General features: G+C 34.3%; 1 long non-coding RNA gene across 1 annotated transcript in view; it reads right to left on the bottom strand.

Annotated features, from left to right (window-relative positions):
* Positions 1–1,338: 1,338 nt before the first annotated feature.
* LOC118764247 overlaps positions 1,339–8,614 on the bottom strand; it is a 90,773-nt gene continuing 83,497 nt past the window's right edge. Inside the window, exons 2-3 of the long non-coding RNA XR_005000044.1 lie at positions 4,413–4,507; positions 1,339–1,446 (exon numbers count right to left, since the gene is read on the bottom strand). This is a non-coding gene — a long non-coding RNA (uncharacterized LOC118764247). The remainder of the gene's footprint in view (positions 1,447–4,412; positions 4,508–8,614) is intronic.

Below are 8,614 nucleotides of genomic sequence, written 5' to 3'. Positions count from 1 at the left end.
CGCGTGTGTAATCGTTTGGTGATCGGTATGAATGCGTGTATGTGAGGAAGTGAGAGCGAGTCCGAGTGTGAGGTAAGAAGATACTGGCGAAGCAAAAGAGGTGGCAAGAGCAATTTATGTGCCTTAGAGTGTATGAGAATCACACACACATAAGTACATACTTGTTGCCCATGTACATTTTATTCCTTGTTTTTAATTCTATTATGTGTTCTCCACCTTCTTTCTTAATCGCATATACAATTTCTATGCAATTTTTTTACAAAATTAGGTATGAGCTTAAAATGAAATTAAACATCATAAGAATTAATCGTCACTAAGAAACAAAATATGGTAAGCTGTAGTACTAATATTGAATATAACAACTGTTTGGCTGCCTAACACTAAAAAGTTATCAATAATATAGTTAACTGAGCAGCTGCCATGAATATTTGAACCAATTTTGAACGTACAACAGGACTAATAGTAGAATTGGTTAACCTGAAATTTGAAAGGAAAGGCCTCGCCTACAGCGGTTGTTGGCCACAAGCAAGCTAATCCAATATTACAGGGAAATGCTTTTCCGACAGAGGTGCTTCATTTTTAAATAAGCAATAAGAACAATTTCTCAAATAGAGTTACTACACTGTTTTCATTTTATTTCCATTAATTCCCAACTGCAGAGGGTTAAACAGTAAAATTTAGCTTCAACCAAAAAGTAGGTTATGTTAATAAGCATGAATATGCCATGTCTATGTCGTGTTATTTCTATGTCATGTATATTACAACTTCGTAAATTTTGGTTAGTTGGCATCATCTTAGATTTGCTTGCGACTTACACAGGATTTTCTGTGCTTTAGTTCAGAGAGATTGCTCCTTGGATGAACCGAGAATGCTTGAGAACCTATAGGTGTGATCATATTTCTGAGGAATCAACCACAAAAATGTTTTAGACCCCTACATGTTTCTATTCTCTTTGATCAGTGTGCAAATATCGCTTTAAAAAGAAATAAACCAAATATGAAAAGAGGCTCAGTACAAACCACTGTCAAATCGATTTTCACTGGTACTTTATAGTCAACATCAATATCACTGAATCTCACAGAAGCTTAGAATTGTTTGTTTTGGATAGCCTTGAATTCTTTGCACAGATGCAGTAACCCCTATTCGACCTTAATGTATGTTACTCAAAATCATGCACCTTGTATAAAGTTTATGTATTTTTTGTGAGAATATTTTTTATTCTGTTGAAAAGAAATGACTTGGAATACTTTAACTGCTCAGCTGTAAAAAGTTATGAATTAGATTTATCAATATAAGTTACATTCTTAAAAAAAAATTTTTTCTATTTCTAAACTGATTGCATCTGCAACAAATTCCTAAACTGTCAAGTTCATTCGAATTAACAAACAAATTAAGGCGCGACTATTCCATGTGTTTTTTGCTACTTTGCATTCCATCATCATATGCCTGAAAAGAGATAAAATTTATTCAAATTTCAAAATATTTAAGCAAAAGTTGAGGAGAAATAATAGAGTTACAAAACTCACGAAACACAACTTCAAACATATTCAAATAACATTGGAAAGGATTAAAATAAATGGAGTGAAAAACAAACAAATTTGTCTGGCAACTCAATATATAGTTTAAGATTTATCTTTTTAATGCGATTTTTATAATTATTTCTATTGTAATCATTTCAGAATTTTGTCGAAAGGCGTCAGTGTATGGTAACAAAATTATACAATGAAAAGTTCTATTGATAAAAACAAAATATTCTCTTTTATTAAATACTAGCAGCATAGCCCGGCATTGCCCGAGTATGTAAGAGCCCCTAGTAGGCAACGACTAATCCCAATCTAGTTCTTTCCCTCCAGGGAACGAAGGCGCATGTGTAGGTTGCAATGTCTTCTCTTCACTCGAATACTTTTATGTATACGATGTTCCTAGCTGTCTCCCGAAAGAAAATGTGTTGCATATAAAAAGCTTAGATTCTCGACCCCATGTCGAATTTATCGATTTTTTTCAGAACTGGGGGAACTTTTCAAAATTTTCGCTGCGTTAGTTTTGAATTATGACATTGGGCTATGTGTGTGTCAAGTTTCATCAGAATCGGTTGAAAGCCGTGGTCAGGGTGAGGGTACAACCTGACAGCCACACAGACACACAGACAGACAAACTGCCGTTTATATATATAGAGATAAGACAAAAATAAAATTGCATTGTCCTTGCGCTGCATTAAAAGGAGGGGGTGCTGAAAAGTTCCTTACTTTAAAGGTGTCGGGATTTGCTTGATTGGAGGGCCAACATTCCGAGGTCTTTCACAAAGCTTAGAAAACTGAAAGACTGCCGGAATAAGCGTGTGAATCTGAGAGGGGAATATGTTGAATAAAACCATAAACAACTTTTCCACCAGCATTTCCGTTTACCCAAAGCCATGAACTTTTCAGCAAGCCCTCGTAGAATTACGTGGGTGGGAAATTCCAAATTCTTGTGGATTTATTATCAAGGTCTTTTCTTTAAATTATTCACACCTGCTGTAAAGTGAAACCCCTTCACTTATTCTGTAAAATGTAATCCCTTTGCTTATTCTGTAAAATGTAATTCCTTTACTTATTTTATACAATTTGCAAATTACATAAAAATAGTAATGTAAACTTCTACTAGACAAAATTTGTTTTCTATATACTACACAAATATACTCAGACGAGGACTTATACAAACGATTAAAAGTAGTTCAGAGTTGAAATAAAGTAATGGAAAATAAATGGATAAGTTACGCTGAAAGTTTCATAATTTATTTGTATGATATGTTAACGGGAAAAATATCAAGTGAATAAACAATGTCTGCACGGCGAGAATCAATTTAAGTCAAAACTGTTTGTCGCATATCTCTAGCACTCTTCAACATATAGCATGCATAGCTACTTCAATCACGGCAAACAACGGTAGAAATACTTGATTGATACACAGACCATAATCTGTCGACAGCTTTACATATAACAGCTGTAACAATACATACATACATACGTACATACACACATACACACATACATACATACATACATACATACATACATACATACATACATACATACGTACATGCATACATACATGCATGCATACATGCATACATTCATACACACGCGTATGTATATACAGGCTGCGTCAGATATTTTTAGGTATGAATTTAGACAAAGACGCATATCTCATCAAAGAAAAGATGTATTTGAAAACAAGTTAGTACAAATAATCTTGCAAATTCTTCTATCACTCCAATTCAATGAATCCACTGTTAGCATCAATGACTGCTTCAATATAGGGTCGGAAGCGTTGGCATTTCCGAATCAGTTAATCTTTATGATTTTTAGATATAGTGCTGATTATGGCGGACTTGACAGATTGTATAATGTTATGACGGTGTTGATTGACCTCTCTCTCCCGACTACGCCCCATACGTAATGTCCAGTGGATTGAAGTTTGGTGCGATAGAAGGTTATGTGTCGGGAAGAAAATGATCACGGAGGCTGGGTATAGCTCTTAATCTTCGAACTGTATATATCATCTCTTATGTATTTTTTTTTTCATTTGTCGACGGTAAACTTTTCTACTTATATAAATGCCTTCCCCAAATTAAGTTACATTTCATTTTAAAAGCTCCGAGGAAGCTATGAGGTGATAAAAAAACACTCAGCTTCGAGTGCACTGCATCTTATAGCAGAAACAGCAGTGAGATAATGAAGTTCATTACATAATTTCCTGTTCCCTTCTCATTTTATTTTTCGTAATTGACTAACACTTAATTCTGAAGCATATGTATATTTAATTCTAACACCGGGTGATTAGTGTTGTCCTACCTAAGCGAAATATTATATATATATATATATATATATATATATATATACTAACTGAGGTACTCGGCAATACCCGGGAGCGGTGATATTCCCAGTACCCTTACAATGCATAATGTCTCTCAGACGAAAAATGAAATCAAGACATAGGATAGATAATAGAAGGCGTAAGCAAATTCATTCACCAAACAATAATACAAATAAATACGTGTGGAATCGGAAAATGATAATGGTCTGGTCAGATGAGTGGAAAGCTGCATATATATAATCCAGAGATGCCTTGATTTCATTGACTGGTAGTTGAACAGTGGACACGTTTGCATACCCGAGTGCACATGTGCGGTGTGTGAGATGTTTTGAAGGCATCTATGTATATGTCCAATGTGTGAAAGGTATAGAAACTTGCTCAAATATCATCCAATGAAATCAAGGTATCTGTGATTAGTCATTCTGCATGTTGACATAATTTTGTAGACTAACAGACGTGAAGGTCACATAAAATGTATAATAATTGGGGAGGCAACATGGAACGTTTAACAATGCTTGTTCATGACAGTGGAATTGTTAAATGATTAGGAAACTTACCCGTGATCGCCTAAGTCGCATTAACGCTGCTCGTGAATCTACAGAACCCAGTTTTACTCGCGTTCTTCGTGGCATCACGTATTTTCACTTCAAAGCTAATATGGTAGAAGGATAAGGCAAACATAATTCAAAAAGGCAAAGCTGTCATAGATACAGACTGACAATGTTAGAATCTAGAAGGGCAACATCCGTAAGCCTCAGCAAGATAAACTGTTTATTTGAAAAAAAAGTTATTTTATGATTCAAGAACATTGTGTGGACACAAATATATGAAGTTGGTGTGTTAAAACCACATATGCTTCGTGTTTTGACAAAATAGCACGGATTATCCAATCAGAGGACTAAAATTCCTTTTGCACATGAGTGATATGGTGGATAACAAGTCATGACTTTCTTAAGTAAGTTGGGGCCCACATGAGAACATACCCTGTCTTAAAAGACTGATATAAGATCTTGAACCTTCTATAAAAGCTAAGGTTCATGTAGTAACTTAACGCAAATCTGAACTCCAAAAGTATTCGCAAGTTAAGAGGTGGGTATACTGATAAGTTAAAACTTATATATAGGTAGTAGTTTGTATAAATGTAGTTTGATTGTCAGTATATCTATGTTTATGCATGAAATACTGAATAGAAGATGCTTGAGAAATAAAATGCACTTACCTATATAAAACCTGAAACGCTGGGGAATTAAATCAACGAATTAAAATAATAATGCAGTTTTATATTTAAGAGGTGAGGAATTATGTACATTATTTACATTATTTACATTTAACGGCTAATGAAGGCTGATGAAGGCTGGAGGGTATATTAGCCGAAACGTTGTGTTAACAACAAACAAGATGAGGACAAATATCCGTCAAATGTAAATAATGTAAATTAAAATAATAAATCTTAGGAAATGAAAACGATTCGTATTGAAATGCAGAATTAGCAAATGATAATGAGATTACCGTTAATAAGATGTCTGTTTATACCCATGAACCATTTTTCGTCGAATTTCGGCATTTTCCATCAAATTGAGGTCTATATTAATGGGTAGGACAAATTTGACGAAAAAATGACCAGTCTGGTAGCGAACTCATGTCGGCATCATTTTCATCAAATTGATGTCACGACGGCTAGTGTGCAAAATGCCGAAATATTACGAATTGGGCAGATTTCGGCGATTTCAAGGTCACAACTGACTGTGCGTATTTGGGATTAATTATCATAGCTTGCCCACTTGAATTGATTACCAGCCAGAAGAACCATAGTCTGATCAAATAAATATTATGAAAGTATTTATTGACATATATGAGCACGAAAGCACGAACTAATTCTGCATACGGTGGTCTCAATAAGCACAAAATACGATTTTCGTCATTCTGGGGCAAATTCTCTTGCAACCCCAAAAGAAATTTTAAGTGCATATGCACTTAATTTGATAACTGTGTTTCATGGGTATAGTTCCAGTGATCGTGAGAATCAACTATCAATTGCTAGGGTTAGGACCGACAATTTTAAGTGCAGGTGTTAAGAAAATACATGTTACACACAACGCTGCAACTTTTAGAATCAATAATTTTAAGTGCAGATGTTAAGAGAGTACATGTTACAGCAACCAGAGAATGCTGAAATAATTGATGAACATTGTAACCCTACAACAATTTAAGCCAAACTTCGTTAATCAGTTAATCAGGATTGATCTTACGCTTTACTTGAGAGACCTTGGTAAAAATTTATTTGTCTCAAAACACCCTTAGTGCATATACCATCTGTGTATAGAATTCCAGAAAATCTGTTGAAAACTTAAAAGTTATGGTAGAAAATAACATTTATATGAGAATTTGCATTGAAATTAAATGTCCTTTGAATGACTTTTGAAAAATCGATACTGATTAAAATTATCGATTTGTTGAAATTCCACATGAGCATAAGCACCCCACTACCACCACCACCACCACCACCACCACCACACACGTGTCAAGTTTCATCAAGATCGGTTGGATTGTCTCGGAAGAGTTAAAGTAACAAATTCACAAACACAGAGCCACAGACAAACAGAAATTGCTATTTATGTATATAGATATGTGAATGGTGTGTGCGTGTATGGACGTATGTATGTATGTATATATGTATCTATCTATCTATCTATCTATCTATCTATCTATCTATCTATCTATCTATCGATATTCTTTTATTCTTTTAATTGTTTCAGTCATTTGACTACTGCCATGCTGGAGCACCACCTTAAAGGGATTTTAGTCGAAGAAATCGACCAGAAGACTTATTCCTAGTAAGCCTAGTATTTTTATATCGGTCATTTTTGCCGAACTGTTAAGTTACAGGGATTTAAACACACAAACATTGGTTGTCAAGCGATGGTGGCAGGGTACAAACATAGACACACACGATAGGCTTCTTTCAGTTTCCATCTACCAAATACATTCACAAGACTTTGGTTGGCCTTAGGCTATAATAAAATACACTCGCCCAAGGTGCCACGCAGTGGGACTGAAAACGGAACCATGTGGTTGGAAAGCAAGCTGCTTGCCACGCAGCCACGCCTACGCTTATATATGTATGCATGTATGTATGTATGTATGTATGTATGTATGTATGTATGTATGTATGTATGTATGTATGTATGCATGTATGTATGTATCTATCTATCCACACACACACACCACACACACATATATATATATATATATATATATATATATACATAGATATGTGTGTGTGTGTGTGCGTGAGCGTGTGTGTGTGCATAATATATATGTATATATATACGTGTGTGTGTGTGTGTTTTCCCTTGTTTACAATTAACACAGAAAAAATAGATAAATAGTTATCAGAGTAACAAAAAATCACACAACTAAAAAGAGCGTAACACCTTGTTTTTAAGGTAGAAACTCCGGCTTACGTGAAATATTTTGTATAATATATATAAATAAATGAAGTTAAACGCAGGTGTTATTCAAATTCATTTACTTCAGACACATGTTTGGAAGATATCATTGGCATTATTCGAAATGAATAAAATGGCGTGAAATGAAGAAATGAAGGTGTGAAATGAAGAAATAAACCTCGTCAATAAGACATTTTAACAGCATATGATGGATATGTAAAGTGATGAACTGAACGCTATTAAGTTTTTAAAAAAATACGTTAGAGTATATAACGTCAAAGGTAGCATATAGAAAGAGGAGGGGTAAAGGAAAGATAAATCAGAAACCAAATAAATGAGAAGTATAGAACGATATGCAAATTAAATAAAAACCCTAAAGTCTTGGGAAAAGATATATCTAGTGAAAGAGAAATGTAAGAAGAAAATAAATGTTTAAATTATATATAATGATAAATATCACGTATCTCTCTATATATAAACGGCAGTTTGTCTGTGCGTGTTTCTGTGTGTCTGTTTGCTTGTACCCTCACCCTGACCACGGCTTTCAACCGATTCTGATGAAACTTGACACACACATAGCCCAATGTCATAATTCAAAACTAACGCAGCGAAAATTTTGAAAAGTTCCCCCAGTTCTGAAAAAAATCGATAAAATCGACATGGGGTCGAGAATCAGAAACAAACCACAGACTGTCTAGGGGACGCAACTCAACCTTTTTTAACTAAAAAAAAAATTTACCATCATTTTTTTGCTATTTTTTGGCTATAACTCTCTAAAAATGCTTTATAGTTATTTCCCTTACAAACCTGAGCAACGCCGGGCGATACTGCTAGTATGAACTAAAGGTGTGTTTCTGTCAATGTTTACATCGGTAAGCACGCTCTATAACCGTGTTTACAAGGGGACTTTTAGAAAAAAGAATAAAAAGTAGTTCAGAATTACAGAGAAGATAGAATTCCTTGCCTTTATCATAAGGGAACGAAATTGAGAGAATCAACCAATCTAATTTAAATTATTTATTATGTTTTTTTAGATACCAAATTAATTACTAAGCCCTGTACTGTTACGTTTATTCCTATCCCTAATGTAGAACAATGATTAAAAATTCTTTTAGATAACTGAGAAGAACTACCTATCGAACTCTCTCATGCATCAGATGGCATTTGCTAAAAAGCATTCGTGAAGTAAAATCATGTAGCAACACCAATGGCAGTGCCCCAGCATGGCCACAGCTTGTGAGCTGAAACTAAATAAAATAAAATAAAATAAAATAAAATATGTATAATATACATGTATAATGTATATATAT

This window comes from Octopus sinensis, linkage group LG7 (genome assembly GCF_006345805.1).
Source record: "Octopus sinensis linkage group LG7, ASM634580v1, whole genome shotgun sequence".
NCBI classification, from domain to species: domain Eukaryota; kingdom Metazoa; phylum Mollusca; class Cephalopoda; order Octopoda; family Octopodidae; genus Octopus; species Octopus sinensis.
Note: the sequence above shows the minus strand (reverse complement) of the source record. Positions and strands in the feature narration are given on the sequence as shown.